At 40.9% G+C, this 23,183-nt stretch overlaps 1 protein-coding gene across 4 annotated transcripts in view; it reads left to right on the top strand.

Annotated features, from left to right (window-relative positions):
• Positions 1-23,183, top strand: part of LOC121280796 (protein FAM102A-like) — a 109,274-nt gene that overhangs the window by 34,658 nt on the left and 51,433 nt on the right. Inside the window, exon 2 of one of the 4 annotated variants that reach the window (XM_041193024.1) lies at positions 17,608-17,667. The exons of the other annotated variants lie outside the window; for them this stretch is intronic. The gene's annotated coding sequence lies outside the window, so the exon portion shown is untranslated. The remainder of the gene's footprint in view (positions 1-17,607; positions 17,668-23,183) is intronic. 4 annotated transcript variants of the gene reach the window in all.

Raw genomic sequence — 23,183 nt, 5'->3', positions numbered from 1 at the left:
GCACACAATTTGATATTAATCCACCCCACCCCTGCCGTAAATAAGGACAAAATAAAGCTTGTGATTTTTTGAGAGATGCAACTTACTTCTATTGCAGGGTTGTTCACTGCGTCAGCATGTGCCACATGCGACACAATTCTCTACATCTGAATTCTCAATGTATTTCTAATTAGTATATAAATGACAGTTGTTGGGCATATGATCTCAATTCTTTTATTCACATGGCATGTATGTGGGTACTTCAACATTTGTGTATGTTTGTTGGTAAACTGGTAAGACTTGAAACCAAGCAAGAGTTTTTTTGATCACTGTGAGTGTGTTACTTTGGTTGCTGGATGATGGTAGGTGTTTGTTGTATACATCAGTGAAGTACAATTACCTGGATTGTGAAGAATATCTATATAGTGTTTTCTATTAAAAGTTAATGTGTGGTTAAGATGGTCTGAGTGTAGTTAATGATTTCTGTAAGGTAACTGTTGTATTGGAGCCACTTGCTTCTATTTTAGCCTCCTCCAACTCAGGCTGTGAAGCTGGCATCACACTGTTTGTGCCTAACAAATTTATTAGAATTCTTTGAGAAGGTAATAAGCTGATAGAATAAGGGGAACCAGTAGATGTAATATAGTTGGATTTCCAAAAGGCGTTCGATAAGGTACTGCACATAAGGTTACTAAATAATATAAGAGCCCCCATGGTATTAGGGGTAGTATGTTAGCATGGATAGAAGATTAGCTAACTAATAGAAGACAGAGTTGGGATAAGGGGGGCATTTTCGGGATGGCAGCCTGTAACTAATGGAGTGCCGCAGGGATCGGTGCTGGGACCTCAATTATTTACAATATTTGTCAATGACTTAGTGATAGTACATTCACTTCCCTCATCTAAGTTTATGGATGACAAAAATAGGTGGGAAGGCAAGTAGTGAGGATGACACAGCCTACAGAGGGATATAGACAGGTTAATTGAGCGGGCAAAAAACTTTGCAGATAGAATATAATATGGTGAGGTAATGCACTTTATAATATGTGAGGTGATGCACTTTGGCAGGAAGAATAGAGGAGTTGAATGTTTAAATGGAGGAAGGCGGCAGCACAGGGTTTTGGGAGTCATTGTGCATGAATCGCAAAATGCTAACATAAAGTTCAGCAGGTAATAGGGAAAGCAAATGGAATGTTGACCTTTATTTCAAAGGGAATGGAGTATAAAAATAGGGAAGTCTTGCTAAAACTATACAAGGCACTAGTTAGACCACACGTAGAATACTGTGAACAATTTTGGTCCCCTTTTCTAAGGACAGAAATACTTGCTTGGAGGCAGTCCAGAAAAGGTTGACTAGGTAGACCACAGGCATGGAGAGGTTGACTAAGTTGGGCCTGTACTCGTTGGAGTTTAGAAGAATGAAAGGCGACCTTATTGAAACATAAAAGACTCTTAGGGGGCTTGACAAAGTAAATGCTGAAAGGTTGTTTCCCCTTGTGAGAGAGTTGAGGACAGTGGGCATAATCTCAGTAAGGGGGGACTCATTTAAAGCAGAGATGAAGAGGAAATTCTTCTGAGGGTAGTGAATCTGTGGAATTCTTTACCGTAGAGGCTGGGTTGTTAAGTATATTCAAGGCTGAGATAGGCAGATTTTTAATCAGTAAGGGAATCGAGAGTTATGGAGAAAAGGCAGGAAAGTGGAGTTGAGAATTCAGATCAGCCATGATCTCGTTGAATGGCGGAGCAGACTCGCTGGGCCAAATGGCCTACTTCTGCTCCTATGTCTTATGGTCTTATGTAGTAACAATCAACAGAACAGCTTGTTGCACCATCAGCTGTTGCTTTTGTGCCATGCAATTTGAGAGCACGTTGCATTATTGTATAGTATTTAAGTGGAGCGTACATTCTATACGTTGTGCCAGAAAGGTGAAAGTTCATTGGTCACTCTTGATTATTAACCTTGTTTAATTAGGAAACTGTTAATTGCTTTTCATCCCATTTTAAATCCAGATCATTGAACACCTCTTGTGCATAGTCATTCATCTCTTTTAGCTTATGAGTGATTTGAACACCAACATGGAGACACACCTCTTCAGATTTGGATTGCTTGCATGAGGTTGAGCGTGAGCCTTGCATTTTTGGTTCCCACATACTGACTTGGGTAATTACTCTTTATATTGCTTTTGGTGCTGGCATCTTAAATTTTTTTTAAGCTTCTTTGAAAGCTAAAGTGCATTTCTCAAGATTTTTTATCTCTGTTCTTTAGAGGAACACTACTTTTGGCTTTGCTTAAGGCTTTATGCTCTATGGATGGCTCTTAAAGCATGGTTATATATTTATGCTTGTTAAAAAGTAAGCACTGAATTTACAGCAGGGAATGCTTATATGCAAATATTTGTTGTTGGAAGTAAGATATGATTTTAACCTCAGTGCTTATACATACATAAGTGATGGATGATTTATGAATTGCTCATGCACTGTGCTGACTGGGCAGAAGAGATTGCATTATCCATGCTTTTATTAACTACTGTGCATTCATTGCAGAACGTTTGAGATAACATTATCAGTGACTTTGCAGCATGTATTTCATGTCTTAGCCCCATTTTGCTTTGTACAATCATGGTTAAATTAACTTACAAACTGTGCTGACACAAGGAGCTTTTTGTATCCCATTTCTGAATTGATCCTCACTGGATGATCTGCTTCCAGATACAGAAAACGTCTAAATAAACAGTGATGTAATGACGTTTTGTACACCCATTTGATTCATTTTATACTGAGGACTCGGGTAAAATTTTTAAGAAGGAAATTGAAGTTTACCTTTCACTGCACGATGGTTTTTGGAGGTGAATCCCCGTCCCCCACCCCCAAATTCACCATTGTTTGCAAATGCGGTATCTGTGCACAGCTTGTGTTTTGATTCCTTGACACTCGTGTTATATAATCTAACAGTTTCATAATGTAACTACTTTTACTGAGAGTGCAGCACATTGAAATGCGTTGTGATAAATGCACCAAACACATCATATGAAATTCTGTCCCAAAAGGTTCATAATACCACAGCCTTGCTGCCGTTTTCCAAAAGTAGAACTGATTTTGCTTTGTGTAAACCAGCAGCCCCCTGAGACATTTTTACTGTAGTCATGTAGGAGTTGTTTTTGAGTGTAAAGATGTGTAAAATCTATCCTCTGGCCTGGTGTTCTGCTGCTCTGAGTGTATATTTTGCAGCAATTCTGTTGAAAGGTCGTCACCTTGAGCGTTAACTCCTCATCTGTGGAGAGGGAAAACAGTCATGCTTGATTGGGAATCTCCCCTTCTGTCTTTTATTTTGAAGCTTGAATTGTTTTCAGGGTGGAAGACTCTTCAGTGACCTTTGTCTCACCTGTGTAAAATTAATATTATTGAAGTTCACATTGAATTTGAGGTGGAATGTTAAACCTTTAACAAACCTCACTTCATTGAGCTAATAATGTGTCAGGGTGCGGTGAAAGTAATATAATATTTTCACTTTTGAGGATAGTTGCTTCTTTCACAATTAGCAGACCAAATCTTTTTTTTAAGTAGGTAGCTGATTTGAGACACTTTTTCTGATTCAAGCAGCAAATTCCCCTATACAAAATCATGCTCCATTCACTCTTGTTATAAAGAATTCCTGCCCCAGCATAATGATTAAATAAGTATTCCTGATTCTGGCACAAACTGTTACCTAATTATTTTTTAATGACTCTTCAGCCTATCACCTCAGTAAATGTGGCATCTTTCTCACACACCCTCTGAAATATGGACTATATAACTGTTTGAATTTTCATTTGATTGCAGCACAAATGATTAAGTGGATTGCAGTACAATTATTACACATTTTGTTGTTAAGAAACAGGCTGCACAAATGCTGATCCAAGCAGAAAGTTTCCTGGCAAGCTTATTCTGCTTTTTTTCCAAATTCGGCTGTACTAGCCAGTCCTGTTTTCAATGAGGACGATTGTTTCAGCCAAAATATTGAATCTTGCTCTTGTCTAGTCAACAGCAGCTTTTGAACAGTATGAGAGTGAATATAAAAAGGTGCCTATCTTAATGTGGCACCAGACATCCCCGACATTGTATGGCCAGTATTAGTCTTATTCTTATTCCACTCGCACACTCTCAATACAAAAACTTCTTTGTACACCAGAACTTCAGCCCTGCCTAATTAACTCCTTTAGTGCTGGTGTCTCCAGTTACCTAATAAACATTTGAATCACGTGGTACATGGACATAGTTGTAACATTCTGCGATTTGTAGGAGGAATGCGAATGTTGGGTTTGTCCTGCGCTGTAGCATCTGACCATCTTGTAGTAAAAGCTGGTTTTCATTCGGTAATCTATTCTAAAACATGCATCACAGTTGATGTAACAATTTTTGTGCTCCCTATTATACAATAGAATGTGTGAAATCATTCTGTGAAAATATTGTTTCTTAAAATTTGCTGCAGAATTGCTTTTGTCTTGGCTAAAGATGTTTTATGCAGTAGCTTCAGCACCGTAGAGCTCTGGTACATGTGGCAAATCTTGTGATTAGTGAGCTTTAATAGGAATGAAAACTGTATCATTTTGAGCTCAAGCTTAACTGGAGCTTGTGAAAATAAAGACCACCCTTCCTTCAAAGCATTGACTTCCTAGTTTTGTCACAGGTTGATATGCTCAATCATTCATTAGAATAAGTAATAATGTACAACGATTGCAAAATAGTCAAAAAAAAGACAGGAAACATAAGGTGAACTGGAAATGGGCAGATAGCATCTTTAATCGAAAGAAGGAAAGACTTGCATTTGTGCATTCCCTTATCAATAAACTCCTGGATGTCTCGATCGAGTGCATTCGGCAAATTGGGGGTGTTGCTGATTGCAATGTCCTGTTCTATTTGTAATTTCTCGGATAACGAAGCAGTCGTGCTTGCAGCAAGACCTGGACAACATTTGGGCTTGGGCTTGGGCTGGAAAGTGGTTCATTTATGCCAGGCAATAACCATCTCCAATATAATAAAAACAAAATACTGTGGATGCTGGAAATTTGAAACAAAAACAGAAAATGCTGGAAAAGCTCGGGTCTGACAGCAACTGTGGAGAGAGAAACAAAGTTAACGTTTAGTCCAAATGACCCTTCCTCAGAGCTACAGAGAAGTAGAAATGTATGAAATTTATACTGTTTGAGGGGGGTGAAGCTGGATAAAAGGCCAGTGATAGGTTGGGTATGTGGAACATTCCTTGTTCCAATCCTACTCGAGCCCTCTCCTACAATTCTCTTTTTTGGAGTATCGATGACCGTTTCGATGCTGCTTCAGGCTCTTGTCTGGACCTCCAAAATTTATCAATTTGCTTCCAATTTCCACCCCTCTGTCACCTTGACATGGTCCATTCCCGACACTTCCCTCCCCTTCCTTGACCCCTCTGTCTCCTTTTCTGGTGATACACTACCAATATTCATTACAAGCCCACCGACTTCCACAGCTACCTCGACTACAGCTCCTCACACCCTGCTTCCTGTAAGAACTCCATCCATTCTCTCAGTTCTTTCGCCTCTGTCGCATTTATTCCGATGATGTCACTTTTCAAAATGGCGCTTCTGTCATGTCTTCCTTAACCGAGGTTTCCCACCCACCCACTGTGGTTGACAGGACCCTCAAACGTGTTCACCCATCTCCCACGCCTCTGCCTTCACACCTTCCTCCCCCTCCCAGAACCATGATAGGGTCCCCTTGTCCTCACTTTTCATCCCACCAGCCTCTGTGTTCAAAGGATCATCCTCCGTCATTTCCGCCATTTCCAGCATGATGCCATTACCAAACACATCTCCCACCCCCAATGTTAACATTCTGTAGGGACTGTTTCCCCTAGGACACCCTGGCCCACTCCTCCATCACCCTCAACCCCTTCCCATGGCACCTTCCCATGCAATCGCAGAAGGTGCAACACCTACCCCTTTACTTCCTTGCTCCTCACCCTCCATGGGCCCAAACAATCCCTTTCAGGTGAAGCAGCGCTTCACTTGCATCTCCTTCAATTTGGTCTACTGGACTCGCTGCTCCCAATACGGTCGTCTCTACGTTGGGGAGACCAAACACAGACTGGGTGACCGCTTTGCGGAACACCTTCACTTTGTCCACAAGCATGACCCAGGCTTTCCTGTCATTTGCCATTTCGACAAACCACCCTGCTCTCATGCCCACATGTCCGTCCTTAGCCTGCTGCAGTGTTCCGGTGAAGCCCAATGCAAGCTGGAGAAACATCACCTCATCTTCCAATTAGGCACTTTACAGCCTTCTAGGCTTAACATTGAGTTCAACAACTTCCGACCATGAACTCCCCCTCTATCTACATCCCATTTTTCAAAATTCATTTTTATATTTTATCCACTTTATTTTTTTTCATTTGTTCTTTGTTTTATCCCCCCTTTTTATCCCATTTTTGATCACTTTTTTTCTCCCCACCACAGCTGTTACTTGTTCATGTTCTTTTCAGAGTGCTGGCCCGTGTCCTGCTATTATCACATTCTGCTTTCTCACCTTAATGCCACTATCAGCACCATTTTTTTTAGCTCTTAACACTTCCATTATCACTCCCTTTGTCCTTTTGTTTATGACATCTTTGTCAATCTCTCCTTTGCCCCCACCTATCGCTGGCCTATCCAGCTTCACCTCCACCCCCCCCTTAAACAGTATAAATTCCATCACATTTCTACTTTTCTGTAGCTCTGAAGAGTTATATGGATTCAAAATGTTAACTCTGTTTCCCTCTCCAAAGATGCTGTCAGACCTACTGAGTTTTTCCAGCATTTTCTGTTTTTGTTTTGAATAAGTATCTCCATGCATGAGTTTAACTGGTCCCCTTGATACTCCATGGCATTACCAAACCATTGTCAAACCCCTCAACTTCAACATCCTGAAGGTCACCTTTGGCCAGAAACTTAACTGGACCTGAGTAGGTCAAAGGCTACATATTCTGCAGAACATGAATCATCACCTGAATCCCTGAGCCTGTCCACCATCTACAAGGCACAAGTGGGGTGTGATTGGAAAACTCTCCAGTTGCCTGGATGAGTACAGCTCCAACAACACCCTGGAAGCTCAACACCATCCAGGACAAAGCAGCCTGCTTGATCACCCATCCATTACCTTAAACATCAAGCCCCTCTACCAGTGACGCAATATGCTGCACTGTGTGCCATATACGAGAGGCACTGCAGCTACTCGCCAAAGCTTCTTGAACAGCACTTTCCCCTAGCAGGACAAGAGCAGCTCGTGGATGGGAGTACCATCACTTCCAAGTCACAAGCTGGTCATTCATCGTTGCTAGGTCAAATTTCTGGAACTCCCTTGTAACAGAACTGTAGGAGTATCTTAGTGCCCACATCCTGTGAATGAATAAGCTTTTTGAAAACCCCAAATAACTTCTGTCTAAATTGTGAAGGTAGGCTAGAGAGAAGTAACTGAAAAACTTCAGGAAGGGCTTACATCAGATGTTAATTGTTAGTAAGGAGTCTTCCTGAATGCCTTCAGTTTGGATCCTTGCCACTGCAGTGGAATGTGAAGACATGGAAAAACTGGCTCCTGATTTCCTCTTCCTGATACTGATGTATTTAACCTTTAATTATCCTAAACAAGTTGTAACAGGTCTGTATTTCTGGTCTACTCTATGGCATGGTGGACTGAATTGAATACTTTCTGATAGTTTAACAGCTGACCAGTTTGTAGGTATAGAGAAACTTACAGAAATTCAAATTGGTTGGTCTATCGCTTTCTACTGGTCCAGCCTTGGCTTGTTAGCATTAGTGTTTAAAGATTCTGCTTCTAAAATAAATACACAAGTTCAAGGTTGTGTGTAAATATTATATTTGAGTAACAAGCCAACCTGGTCAATAGAGTTAAAAGGTGGTTGAAAAAGGAAGTTTATAAGGAGAGAAATTTGCAACTGTGCCATCAGTGTAGTATATTGTTGAATCACTGTTTCCTGAGTTGATTTCTACAACTTTTGGTCTCGAATGAGGTGTGGTGGAGTTGCAGTTGAATTTGACAAGGCTAATGCCAAATAGTTGTGGAATTGGTGAGGATTTGAGGTTCAAGACTTCTAAAAATTTCATTTAAAATGTGGAAAGAGTGAAAATATTCTAACCTTCAGTTGAAGCGCTAAATAAATGTTCAATTGAACTACCAAATAATTCTTCAAAGAAAAAGAGAGCTTGGTTTTTAAAATGTCATGTTTTCCATCAAGTGAAAGCGGGTGCTGAAGCAGTGTGCGGCCAGTCACTTGAATTTATATCCTATTTAGATCAGAGGCCTTGTGTTGTATTGATTTGAAAGACAATTCCAGCGCTGCATAACTGCACCAACTTGACATTGGTGATTTCTGGCAACACCTCTGGCTGTTTTCCCATCAATGTCTCGTGTTGCTAAAAAAAATTGTGCCAGTTGTATTTACATTTAAGTTTGAAAGAACCGAGCATCTCCAGTTGTTCACCAACCATCTTTTCGTTTTCTTTATTTCCCTCCTCAGCTCTCCTGCCTTCTGGTCTCTGCATGGAGCATATAGCGTGCTGTTTGGAGAACGGTTAGGAAAGGCACAGATTCAACCTGTTCTCTCAGCACCCAATCCTATGCAGTTTGTAGAAGAGTGAATAAATAGTGGTCCGCTGCTTCCCAATCCCATTTTGTCTTGGGACATAGGCCAATTATATGGTGGCCATTGCTGTCCTGACTAACTCACTATTGACAAGACAGCAAACCTGGTTTACATGTATTGTATTTAATCCACTGAGTTGCCAGTGGAGACCCCGGCCCATTCTCTGACTCTCAACTGTGCACAGAGCTTTATGCACATATTTGAGTATGTATGTTCTAACCTCTCCAGTTAACAAGCTGTCAGCTTGTGCCATTTTCATAAATGCTATGCATTAGTTGATGCCGCATTCTGTGCACATTGTACTTTAACCAAGAATTTAGTCAATCTGTGCCTGCCACATTTTTTCAAATCAGTATTTCAGGAATATGACTCTTTGAAAATGTTAAAGCTCGTATATTTAATGCAGTCGACATTGACCCTGTAGTCATAGTACTTGTTTCAATAAACCATAGTTTTATTCCCTACAAGTTACTTGACTACCTGCAAAGCATGTAAGACATTTCATGTTTTTGTCTCCTTATAATCCCTTTCACTGCTGGTGCACTGCAACTGCAGTATGTACTATTTTAGGGTGTGTTGTAGCAATTCACTGAGCAGACTTCAACAACACAGCCAGCTCTGAAAACTCAACCTCCAAAAAAGATAAGAGCAGCATTTTAATTTGAAGCCCCGTCACCCCAAGTCACAAACCCATCCTGACCTGGAGATATAATCACTATTCCTTCAAAATCCTGAAACTCTGTACCTAACACTTCTGTGGAAACACTGTCATTACATGGTTTGTAGTGTTACAAGAGCATAAGCTATCATTATTATCTCAGGGTAGTGGGAAAGAAATTGTCTTTCCAGTTTTGTTGAAATCTTATGAACAAAATTGTTTAAATCTTTATCAACTTTCGAGATTTTTGCAGCAACTATGAGTAATTCGCTTTTTTTAAAGCACTGATCATTGTATTGATTAATAGCATTGTTGACTTGTGTATTATTTCAATCCCTATATTAAGGAAGAAAACTATTGAGCAATTGTTTAAGAACTACTATTTGATCAGGTTTTTTTAAAAAATAAATTAGTCATTCATTTTCACCCTGACCATTTTACTATAAAATATTGCTTTTGACCCCCACCCATATGATTTGGGGCCAGTGGTTCAGTTAATTTGTCATTGGTACCTCATTAACATGGTGGTGGAGAACATCACCACATAAGGTGGTTCATTCTCTGCCTATGGAGGAAGACATTGTTAGAGGTAGAGATAAATGCCTCTGGCTGGGTTCAGCTTTTTATTCAAGCTGCTGGAGGGCTCAACTCTCAGGCTAACATGTAAATTCTGTTGCTATCCTATCAGAGCTTCCTCTAACATCAGGGAAGTTCCATAGCCAGAATTAGACAGACAAACATGACTCTTGAACAGCTTTTACGTAAGAGCAGTTGTTTTGCTGTTGCTAAATGTGCAAAACAGTATATATAGTTCACCCTTCTAAATTGAAGGAATGCAAACTAAGTTTAAGCAATCTAGCCTCATATAAGTTAACCCTTTAAACCCTAGTATCATTCATAATTATATAGATGCACAGATGGAGGAGATGGCCATCTGGCCCATCATGCTTATGGTGGCTCTTTGACAGAGTTGTGCAATTTAGTCCCACTCCCTAGCTTTTCCCCCATAATGCAGATTAATCCTCCAAGTAGATGTCCAGTTGATTTTTTAGTAGTTCCTTTCAAGTAGTGCATTCTTGTGTGAAGAAGTTTCTACCCATTTCCTTTCCAACCCTGCCAATTATTTTAAATCTATGGCCACTATTTACAGGCCCATTTGTAAATGGAAATAGCTTCTCCCTACTTGCTCTATCAAAACTCCCAATTTTGAATACTTCTGTTAGGTCTCTATTTAACTTTCTCTGCTCTAAGGAGAACCATCTTCACTTTTTCTCCAGTCTCTCCACATGACTAAATTCACTCATCCCTGGTATTATTTTGGAGAGGGTACAAAGGATTACCATCACCTTGGACATCTATCCTAAAGTGTGATGCTCTTAATTGTACACAGTGCTCCAGCTGAGGTCTAACCAGAGATTTTAGAAAGGTTTAACGTGACATCCTTGTCTTAGTAACCCAAAGCCCTGTTTACAAAGCCAAGTATCTCATATGCTTTTTAAAATCTCCTTATCAGCTTTTGGTATCTCCAAAGTCATATAAATATGCACACCCTTCAAAATAGTACCATACTGTTGTTTCCCTCAAAGTATGTCACTTCACACTTATCTGCATTAAATTGCATCTGCCAATCTCTTGAATCTGCAATGGATTTAAAAGTGCTGAACAAATTATTAAGTAGAGCTTGTAATGTGGCCCATTTACACTTGCTAGAAGCAGCATACATTCATATACAGGGACCTGTTCTCTGCAAACAAAAGGAATATGTTCAAGCCTTGTACATTTTCTGAATTACCCAGGAGCTTGGGGAGCTTATAGTTGCTTTCTCCATGGCAATACCTCAGCCAGTCAGTCAACTTGCCAACCAATCAGCATCCTTTTCTCCTGTAGTAAAAATTGTTGAGATTGTTTGAAATTTGGCCAGATGAGTGCCAGATGAAAAGCTTCGGCAACTTGTCTCCCTTTTCAGCAATATTCGAGTTCTGTACTACCAAGTGACAAATTGTCTATCCGAAAGTGCAGTACCCAAAATTGAACTCTGTATTCCAGGTGGGGTTTGATCAAGAATGTATAACTGATACATTACTTCCTCACATTTGAGTTCAAACCCCCCTTTTGAGATAATAGCTGGCATTCCATTTGCCTTCTTAATTACTTTCTGAGCTTGAGTACCATCTTTAGTGTACCTTTTTTCTTTTTTTTTACATTCATGGAATGTGGGCGTCGCTGGCTAGGTCTGCATTTATTGCTCATCCCAAATTGCCCTTGAGAAGGTGGTGGTAAGTTGCTGTCTTGAACCGCTGCAGTTCATGTGGTGTAGGTACACCCACAGTGCTGTTAGGGCATTCCCGGATTTTGACCCAGTGACAGTGAAAGAAAGGCGATGTATTTCCAAGTCAGGATGATGAGTGGCTTGGAGGGGCACTACCAGGTGATGGTGTTTCCATGTGTCTACTGCCCTTGTCCTTCTAGATGGTAGTGCTTGTGGGTTTGGAAGGTGCTAAGGAGCCTAGGTGAGTTGCAGCAGTGCATCTTGTCGATGGTACTCACTGCTGCCACTTGTGCGTCAATGGTGGAGGGAGTGAATGTTTGTGGATGGGATGCCAATCAAGCGGGCTGCTTTGTCCTGGACGATGTCAAACTTCTTGTGTTGCTGGAGCTGCACTCATCCAGGCAAGTGGGGAGAGCTCCATCACACTCCTGATGTGCCTTATAGATGGTGGACAGGCTTTGGGGAGTCAGGAGGTGAGTTACTCGCCACAGGATTCCTAGCCTCTGACCTGCTCTTGTAGCCACAGTATTTATATAGCTAGTCCAGTTCAGTTGCTGGTTGGTGGTAACCCCCAGGATGATAAGTGGGGCATTCAACGATAGTAATCATTGAGTGTCAAGGGGCAAATGTAAGATTCTCTCTTGTTGGAGATGGTCATTGCCTGATACTTGTGTGGCATGAATGTTACTTGCCACTTGTCAGCCCAAGTCTGGATATTGTCCTGGTCTTGCTGCATTTGGACATGGACTGCTTCAGTATCTGAGGAATTGTGAATGGTGCTGAACATTGTGCAATCATCGATGAACATCCCCACTTCTGACCTTGTGTGGGAGGATGGTCATTGATGAAGCAGCTGAAGATGGTTGATCCTTGGGCACCCATCACCTAGGGCATCTGAACATCCAAATCCTTTTACCCAACATCATCCTACTCTCTTGCCATTAAGAAATGTTTAACTTCTTTTTCTACGGTCCGTAATGGCGATGTCACACTTGCCCCATTGAACTCCTGCCTACCTCAGTTTTGTCCACTCACTTAAATCTGCCTGTGTTCTTTTGTAACTTCTTACTCTCATCTATACAACCTACTGTGCTTCACAACCTGCTGTGCCTCTTAATTTAATGCCATCAGCAAACTTGGATATGCAACTAAGATCTTTGTCCAAGTCTTTAAATTCTGTACATTGCAGTCAATCTTCAGTTTTAATTTCTAAAAATAAAACTTTCGGATCATGAAATGTACTTTGTGAAAGTTTATGCACCATGCCCAACGGCCAAGAGGACTGTATTTTAAGAATAACATTTCAGGGCTAGTTGTTTGAGAGCTGAGCTTACCATAGTATCCTTTTCAAATTAATGTTTGTCATTTTTGAAACTGAGAATGTGTTTTACATCCTTAGTTAACCATTGAGTGATCAATAGTTCATGTTTCAGTTACAGCCTTTCATCTGATCATGCTGTTTATGGATAAATTCTCAGTGTGACAGTGTTTTTAATGGTGTAAGCAGCTCTTTGACTTTACAAGAGTGACATTTGGCAGGTGTGAACTGCCATTGAGTTAATGATGGCGGATCTATTTTCTTTTTGCTTTCTGGAGTGTGATCATTTACTTAATAGTTGAAGCTAAGTGAAAAGCTATTTTGTATTTTCCAAAATGTAGGTCAGCCTGGAAACTTTTCTAATGCTCCCTTGCCCCAAAAACCCCACCACTGTGGCTAGTTTATTTCAGATGGGCTGTGTAACCAATCATCCAAATGTTTTAGATTGTGGTTTGTGGTTTTCTTTCAAGTTGTGAAGTTGTTTCCCCATCAGGCTCTTGTATGTGGTTCAACTTGTCTATTACCAACCAAAGTGTGAAACAGACTATGCCATCGTGTAGACGTGCGTTTTGGCAATGGCTGATGGGCAGAAATTTCAATTGATATCAATACTGGGAATTTCAAAGATTTTCAGTTATTTTTGTTAGGATCAATATTTGTTTAACGTATGCAAAGATGTTTATTTCCTAAATCAAGATAATAGCATAGACAGCTCCTGCTGATAGAATCATTGTGGTTCTGCCGCCAGTCACAAAATTAGGTCACATCAATGGAAGATGCTGAGTTCTGAAAAAGTCACCCAGACTCGAAACGTTAACTCTTTCTCTCCACAGATGCTGTCAGACCTGCTGAGTTTTTCCAGCAATTTTTGTTTTTGTTTCAGATTTCCAGCAACCGCAGTATTTTGCTTTTATCACATCAATGGAGGTAGTTGCATATTGCGAAAGTTACTTAGCCATACAGAACAGGTTTTAGGTTCATATTCCAGCTTGGTTTTGCCTGACTTCAGCTGGGACAAAATAAGACCACCAAAATGATCTGTGATATTCTTAGACTTGGAATGGGAAATATCAGTCAGTGTGATCTGTGGAACTTATGAAGATAAGCTCAAATTTGATGCTGCTATTCCAGCCTAGGAGTGGACATTTAAGAGGTCCTGCAGCATTGACAGAATGTTGTCAAGGTCCATAGCCTTTGCAGTATCCTAGTGCCTTCAGCCGTTTGAGTGAAGGGAAGCTCTACCTGGTGTCCTGACAGATGTTTAGTCCTCAACCAACTTGAATTTCTTTTAAAAAAAAGATGGTCTTGTCATTGTTACATTGCCATTTGAGCAACCTTGCCATGTGCATTGGCTGCCATGTTTCCTACATTATAATAGTGCCTATGCTGCAAAATGTACCTAGTTGGCTGCAAAGTGCATTGGGACATGCTGAGATTGTGAAAGGTGCTGTATAAATGTAAGTTCGTTGTTTCAATAGTTGGTTCAGAAACCTGTGTGGAAATGAGGAGGAACTTGTTTGGAGCTGGTTTATTGACCTTTGCATACTGGAATATTCCAGTTCAATAACTTGGCTTCCTACTCAGAGTAAGGGGAAAGCATTTATTTGGCTCCCAGCCCTAGAGTTTTGTGCACGCTATTAGACATGGAGTTGGCTTGGAGCAAACATCGTATTGCTCTTGACTCTTCCTGTTTGCTTGCTGTGTCAAAGCTTGACATACTTGTTTAATAACAGGCGAAGTGTTAGTGAGCTTCCTTTCACAAGTGTCACTCATTTTTGATTTTCCTGTTTACCATGTTCCAAGTAGCTTTGTGACAATTATTTTTCAGCTTCCATAACTAAGAGGCCTGATTTTACACAAAAAGTACTTGAGGTACAACTGCAATTTATGTAAACTAAAACTGCTGAACATCTGCCAGTTTTTCAGTTTGTATATACTTTGTTGCAGTTTAACCTGTTAGTACCTTGCATGTAGGGTGACCAAAAAAACGCTTCAGATGGTTCAGTCAAGGCACAAGAATGATCTCCTCTTAAATTCACTAGTTGTATTTGAGAAATGTGATCTTTATGCAGCACAGGTTGCAAATAGTGCAAAAATGCCATCATTGAGGACCTTTCCTGCAATATGATGTGATATGAGATTTTTTAAACTCTTGCACATTGTGTCCTTGTTACAGGGTGTTTTTAAGACTCCTTTTAATCCACTTGTTTGCCACCGGCTCAATTTGTTTGCATTTTTAGTGCCTTGCACAACAGAATCACATTCCATGTGATGGTTAGTTATTTGAACATTTGTATTTGCTTTCTGATACAAGACAAAAAGTTGACTTTATGGTACATTATGTTGATTAGCCAGTGGATTGCACCTCTGAGTTTTGATAATTGATTTTTGAAATACTGAATTGACCAGTACTGAATTGACTATGGTCAAAGTTAGAAGGTTTTACAGACAGTGGCAAGATTTTTAATGATGAAGCTAGTGCCAACATGTCAATCCTCAGTTACAGCAGATGCTGATATTTGATGGTAAGGATTCCTGGAGTTGCTGGCAAGTTGTCAGTCCACTGCATGATAAATTTTATGTTGTACGTTGGTTTGACATCATTAGCTGGGTCCTTCAGATTGTAAATTTTAAAAATGACGGAAGAGTCACTTGACAGTTCTTACCCAACACCTTACAGGAGTGTTCAGTTTTCATTTTAAATGACTTCGGCAGCTACTTAAACTCTGGGAAAGTTCAGATTTTAATCAAAAAGTCCTTCTGTCATGTAGAATAATGGAGCACAAAACAGGTCATTTAGCCCATCATGCCTGTGCCAGCTCTTTGAAAGATCTGTCCAATTAATCCCACTCATCTGCTCTGTCAACATATTTTTACTTTTAAAATATGCATCTGGCTTCCTTTTTAGAAGTTAGTTTATCTGCTTGCATCATCTTTTCACGCAGTGCATTCCATATCATCATGACTTGCTGTATAAAAATTTCTCCTGATCTCGCTTTTTATTTAACAATTACCCTTGAACATCTGTGTCCTCTGTTTACTGTCCCTGTAAACTGTTCAGTAACCCAGAAAAAACATTAGCAATTAATAGATTTAATAAATGACAGTATTCACTCTAGGCTGAGTCAACTTCCAGCTGAGAGGAGTCCATTTGAACAGGGCCAGTTTGTTTATGGTGATGAAACATAACTCTTTTTATTGATTCAAATTGATACAAGTTTTTCAGGAACTAAAGTCTGTACTTGCAGATGAGATGCTGAAAGGAGCTCCCATCGGCCCTCTTGGGTGGGGTAGAAGATCTTGTGCCTCTATTTCAAAGAAAATCTGTGGAGTTTCACCGATATCTTGGAAAATAATTGCCCCCCAACCAACATCATCAAAACAGATTGTCACATTGCTGTTTATGGGACCTCACTGTACTCAAATTAGCTGCTGTGTTTTCTACATTAAAACTCTGGGTAAACGTCAAAGGTTCTCCATTGGATATGAAGTGCTTTGGGATGTCCTGAGGTTGTGGAAGGCATTGTATAAATGCAAGTCTGTTTTGTGACCCGTTGCAGCTTCTGGATCCGGTCTGCCTTATGTGAAGCAGTTTCTTGTGCATTATAATATGTCTTTACGGACATTTGGATAGGGACTAGATAGTAGTGATGTGCAGCTTGCTCAAGAGGAGTGATTTGACCCTAGGTAACCTGTTTGGACTCTGAAGCAGCTGATGTGGATTTAGCTCTTATTGGATCATAGGGATAGAGCTAGTGGGGTCCCTGCTCCGTCTGCCTATGCCTGAACAGAAGCTATTGCTATATTCTGGGACCACATTCTGTCTTGATCCTTTTAGCAGATGAAAGGACTTTGTGGTGTGTCTAATCTCATTCACGTTTAATCTGAGATGTGTGTTCAAATGCATTTGACAACAAAAACCTTACTTATGCTATGTCACTTAGAAGCTATTTTATTCCTTTGAGTGACTAAACCACAAATAATATAGAGGTGGTGCTAGCACTGAAATTTAAAAATCAGCTCAAAATCCTACAGCTTTCCCCCCTTTTTTATTTGTAAGGTTTGTTGCAGAGTTGGTTTTAAATAGTGTAGCAAGGAATGATGAATAAAGTGGTCTATAATTTTCCAGGGTCAGTAAGATATTCATTGTGTCTCTGTCAGGTTTAAGTTTAGTTTTTGGAGTCTTGAAATGGTACTATTCAAGTTAACACAAAGGGCTGTTGTTGTTTAGAATAGTTGGAGATTGTGTGTTGAGAGTTGAAGTGATTGCTGCCTTCATTTTGGGTTACTGTATCTTTCACTTTTCTGCACTGGGTGGCTGGTAATGTTATTTGACATTTTTATGCAATCGCACAGCTGTGAAATATGATTTTGGATCCGTATTTAGAAGAAAGTGCCAACTTGTGTGAAGACATCTGAAACCTTTTCAAAGATGTGGCTTGTGCAGCTTTGAATGTCCCTTTGTTATCCAACCTCTGCAAAATCTTCCTGACCCATCTTGTTACATGTCGACACTGTGCTGTGCCAGAATGTTGGTTTGTTGTTACAATCCACTAGACGTCGTTTCCCAGTCAGACCTTTCTTTGTGAGCAAATATTGCTGCCATTAGAAGAGAAAAGGAGTGAATTGTTCTAGGCTAATTTTGCCCATTTGGAAACAATCGTAGCAAAGAAAATGTACTATAAAATCCACTGTGTAGTAATTGGGACATTCGATTTTTCAATCTGTTTCAGAATCCTCCTTCACCCATCCCACAAACGTCTACATGGAGGTGAAAAATGCTAGACTTTATGGTAAATTGCAGACTATTTCTCATTGCTTTCTTGTGTCCTCATACTCCTGTTAGACGAGTTATTTCTATTCTTTGTACCCAGATCTCCCTTCAGCACAATGCTCCTCTTCTTGTCTCCTTTGACCACTACAGAAGACATTGTGACTAAAGCTAGCTTTTTTTATACGGGTACTTGTAAATCCAAAGTGATTAATTTTTCTCTGCTTCCCTCTCATGCATTTCTTGTCAACTTTGCCCCCTCCTTGTCTTTCCAGTGAAGGAGTCACTGTTCTCAGGTGTGTCCTCCAGAGTGGTTGCTATTCGAGTGTGAAGCTAGGCGGTGCATCTCAACTTCAGGGACCACCTACACCCAATCTTGACTTTACATGCACTTTCATCTAGCGTTGAGAAGTGGGGGTCCTGGCTGATTCTACCATCCCAAGAGTGCTGGCACCAATTGAAGTTCCTTTCATGCTGCCCCAGCTGCACATCACTCACTTGACTGGTGCATCTAAACATTCAATCTCTAACTTCTCTAGCCATGTTTTATTCCCTCATCTGAAATCCAGATCAATTTAGTCAGTCAGGAAAACAAATGCACAGGGAAAATGGCCCATTGAGCCAATGACATTGGGAGTGGGGAATGCTTTTTAAAATAAAGTTTACTTTTTATCAGAGTTTTATTAGTTCCCAGATAGCAGCCCTGGATGACATGGGGAGGTATTATATGGGAGGGTAGGGGCAATTATGGCCATGTTCTCTGTACAGTTGTTTTCCTGATTGACTCTAAATTGATCTGGATTTCAAATGAGGGAATAAAACGTGGCTGGAGAGGTTATTAACAGCAATTCCATTGTTTAGGCTTATCAGTAATTATTTTGAATTTACTCTTGAAAATGTGCAATTCTTGAGCTTTGTTTCTGGGTGGATCCTGATTCGACACCTTGGCTGCCCCCTTGTTATTTGAAAACCTAGATCATTATTCCAAAAATGTCTTGTTAGACCATCAAACCAGGAGCTGTGAGGGAACAAGGCTGCATTTGTAACTGCATTTTGGGTAGTTTTCTTAAATAGCAACCATGTACTTAAGGGAGGAATCTCAGTTGTACATGAGGTCACATTCTGAAAATAGTGCAAGACCTAACATTCCTGTCTCCATGTAAAGTGGAATGAGGTTTACCTGTTTGCAAGGGTCGAATGTTCACTGAACATTAATGGCACTTAGATAACTGTCCCCAACCAAGTTAAAAGCAAACTGTGATTGTTCTCATAATCTTTATATACTGATATGTGCTTTGAAATCCCTTACAGTATGATCGTTTTCTGCCTCATGTCCTATGTAAAGAAATTATTATCCATTTTATGCATATGTTATAAAGAAAACTATATTTCTACAATTTCAACTTTATCTGACATTGAAAAAAATCTTCTATTACATTTTGCTGCTGTATCAGAATTGCTTCTGAAAACATTTCTGATCAATTCTATGACTCTATAGGGGAGAGGCATTAGGTGAACCTCAACTTTAAGGAGCCAACGCAGATATGACAGGCCAAATATTCACCTCCTGTGCTGTAACCCTTCTGTGATTCTAAGACAAAAATAAAATGCACTTGTGTCACAATGTGACACCATGCAGGTAGTGCAGCCATTTATACTGATGCAAAGCTATCAGTTTGCTTGATATTGATTTTGAAAACAAAAGATAGTGTATCTTTGTAGGCCTAACTTTAATCTATGCAGGGCACAGTCCTTTTGTTAATATAATTGTCATTGGAAAAGTGAATATTGTCTGGCCTGCTTCACTTCAATCATGCCTGCTGATTATTTGACCCACAAGAATGTTTGGCTGAAACTGTGTGCCTCTCATCTGGGAAAATTCCACCTTGTTGATGGCCATAGTTCCATGTTCTCCTTCTTCCCATTTCTCTTCCCCCAACCAAATGAAAAGGACCATATCCACCCATTCGTAGTCGATGGGCAGTAAATGAGTTGAGAGTTCCATTGCACAGGGCAGCCCTGATATACATGTATCAAAAAGATCTTGGCATGTGGGTGCCTTGATTATTGGTTCACGTTACTGATTGCTATCAGCTGACTTGGCAGTAAAATATTGGTTGAGGACAGGGTTAGGCTCCATTCCTATGGATGTCATGGTCATTGAGCTCACTGACACAATCTGGGCTCAAGGGTGAAGAATGACCACGGTGAAAATACTGGAGGGCTGTCAGTACTGGTGGACATGTACTATGTAGGTCATTGTTGTCAGGAGAAAAATGATGAGAGAGATCTGGGGATTTTTAAAAAAAAACACACCTGTCTCATTCATGACTGAAATGTTCAGGATCAAAAATGCTGTCCCTGGGTCATTTGTCCAGATCTTATAATCTCAAGATGTTGTTGGATCCTTTCTTCCATTGTAACTCTTGAGTTGCTTGTTGTAGTTCACTTGCTCCTTTTTGTGTCTACCAGTCAGCAGTCAAGCTTCAAGGGATGCATCGGATTGCCAGCATAAGTTACAAGGTCATTGAATGGAAACACACTTGGGTTCATTTTCCAGAGCAATAGAATACAAAAGCAGGAGGTCATGTTAAATTTATATAGAAATCTCAGCCAGACCACACCTGGGAGTATTGTCTGTAATTCTGCACTCCGCACTACAAGAAAGGATATTGAAGCCCTGGAGAAAGAGTAGGAAGTATTTACAAGGATGTTCCCAGAACTGAGAGGATGCAACTGTTGGGAAGGATTGAATCGGCTGGAGGCTCAGTTCTAGCTGGGAGGGTGAAAGAAGACCGAGGGTGACCTGATAAGATTTTAAAGTTAAGAAGGAATTTGATGGAACAAACATGAAGAAACTATTTCCACTTGAGTTGTCCAAAACAAGAGGATTTAAATATATGATAGCCACCAACAGATCAAATAAAACATTTAGGAGGAAAATGCTAATAAAGGAGGAAAATAACAAATTTCACTGAGGTTTGTTTATGTCATATCAATTACATTAAGGTTAAGAGAAACAGGTGATGGGTATTAATTGTCTTTGAGCATGTATAAATAGAGGATAGCTCGGACACTGGGTTGTGTGGAAGGAGAGCTGTGAGACTGAACCAAGTCATAAACTCGGTAAAGAAAAGCCCTGTCTTGTGTTCAACTTCACCAACCGACTCCGATTCAATTAACACATAGTGATGAGAATGCAACTGAACATCTCATTGAGTGGTTGTAGCAGATGCATACGTGAGGGAGAGGGGAAAAGAGGAATATGGGGCTAGGTGGGATGAGGCAGTTAGCATGGGAGGAGACCTGTGTGGAGTAGAACCATCATGAATCAATTGAGCTGAATGGCTTGTTTTGTGTTTTAGATTCTCCATGTAGCACTGTGATGTCACAAGTCTTGAGTTTTGCTACTTTTTAAAATTCCCTTTATCGTGCCTGCACCCCACCCCAACCTTTTTTTTAAACTTCTAAAACGACAATACTTGCAGATTTTTAAAATTCATTTACGGGATTTGGGCATCACTGGCTAGGCCAGCATTTATTGCCCACCCCTAATTGTCCTTGAGAAGATGGTGGTGAGCTGTGTTCTTGAACCGCTGCAGTCTCTGTGGTGTAGGTATATCCACAGTGCTATTAGGGAGGATTTTGACCCAGCAGTATATTTCCAAGTCAGGATGGTGAGTGGCTTGGAGGGGACCTTCCAGGTGGTGGTGTTCCCATGTATCTGCTGCCCTTGCCCTTCTTAATGATAGTGGTCATGGGTTTGGAAGGTGCTGTCTAAGGAGCCTTGGTGAGTTTCTGCAGTGCATCTTGTAGATGGTACACACTGCTGCCACTGTTTGTCGGTGGTGGAGGGAGTGAATGTTGACGGATGGGGTGCCAATCAAGTGGGCTGTTTTGTCCTGGATGGTGTCAAGCTTCTTGAGTGTTGTGGAAGCAACACTCACCCAAGCAAGTGGAGAGTATTCCATCACACTCCTGACTTGTGCCTTGTAGATGGTGGACAGGCTTTGGGGAGTTAGGTGAGTTACTCGCTGTGGGATTCCAAGCCTCTGACTTGTTCTTGTAGCCACAGTATTTATATGGCTAGTCCAGTTCAGTTCTGGTCATTGGTAATCCCAGGGTGTTGTTAGTGAGGGATTCAGTGATGGTAATGCCATTGAATGTCAAGGGGTGACAGATTCTCTCTTGGGGGTGATCATGACCTGGCACTTGTTTGACACAAATGTTACTTGCCACTTGTCAGCCCAAGCCTGGATAATGTCCAGGCCTTGTTTCGTTTGGACATGGACTTCTTCAATATTTGAGGAGTTGCAAATGGTGCTGAACATTGTGCAATCGTCAGCGAACATCTCCACTTCTGACCTTATGGTGGGAAGGTCATTAAGAAAGCAGCTGAAGATGGTTGAGTCTAGGACACTAGCCTGAGGAACTCCTGCAGTGATGTCCTGAAACTGAGCTGATTGATTGCCAACAAACAACCGGTGGAACTGAAACTGCACATCAATGAGCGGGTTGTTGCAAAGCAAGTGCCCCTTGATGGAGCACTGTTGATGATCCCTTGCATCACTTTACTGATGATTGGGAGTAGACTAATGGGGCAATAATTGACTGGGTCGGATTTGTCCTGCTTTTTGTGGACAGGACATACCTGGGCAATTTTCCACATTGCCAGGCAGATGCCAGTGTTGTAGCTATACTGGAACAGCTTGGCTAGGGGTGTGGCAAGTACTGGAGCCCAAGCCTTCAGTACTTTTGCTGGAATACAGTCAGGGCCTATAGCCTTTATAATATCCAATGCCTTCAGCTGTTTCTTAATATCATGTGGAGTGGATTGAATTGGATGAAGACTGGCATCTGTGATACTGGGGGCGTCCAGAGGAGACCGAGATGGATCATCCACTCAGCACTTGTGGCCTGAAGATTGTTGTGAATGCTTCAGCCTTATCTTTTGCATTGATTTGCTGGGCTCCTCCATCATTGAGGATGGGGATATTCGTGGAGCCGCCTCCTTCAGTGAGTTGTTTAATTGTCCACGACCATTCACGACTGGATGTGGTAGGACTGCGGAGCTTAGACCTGATCAGTTGGTTCTAGAATCACTTAGCTCTGTTTAACACTTGCAGCTTTGCTATTTGGCACGCAAAAAGTCCTATGTTGTAGCTTCACTCTTCATTGAACCAGGGTTGATCCCCTGGCTTGATGGTAATGGTAGAATGGGGGATATGCTGGTCCATGAGGTTACAGGTTGTGGTCGAGTACAATTCTGCTGCTGGCCCATAGTGCCTCATGGATGCCCAGTCTTGCACTGCTAGATCTGTTCGAAATCTAACCCATTTAGCATGGTGGTAGTACCACACAACATGATGGAGGGTATCCTCAATGTGAAGGCGGGACTTCATCTCCACAATGATGGAGGTCACTCCTATCGATACTGTAATGGACAGATGAACCTGTGGCAGGCAGGTTGGTGAGGATGAAGTAGAGTATGTTTTTCCCTCTTGTTGGTTCCCTCATCACCTGCCGCAGACCCAGCCT

Source organism: Carcharodon carcharias, chromosome 8 (genome assembly GCF_017639515.1).
Source record: "Carcharodon carcharias isolate sCarCar2 chromosome 8, sCarCar2.pri, whole genome shotgun sequence".
Lineage (NCBI taxonomy): Eukaryota > Metazoa > Chordata > Chondrichthyes > Lamniformes > Lamnidae > Carcharodon > Carcharodon carcharias.
This window is presented reverse-complemented; position numbering and strand designations above follow the sequence as displayed.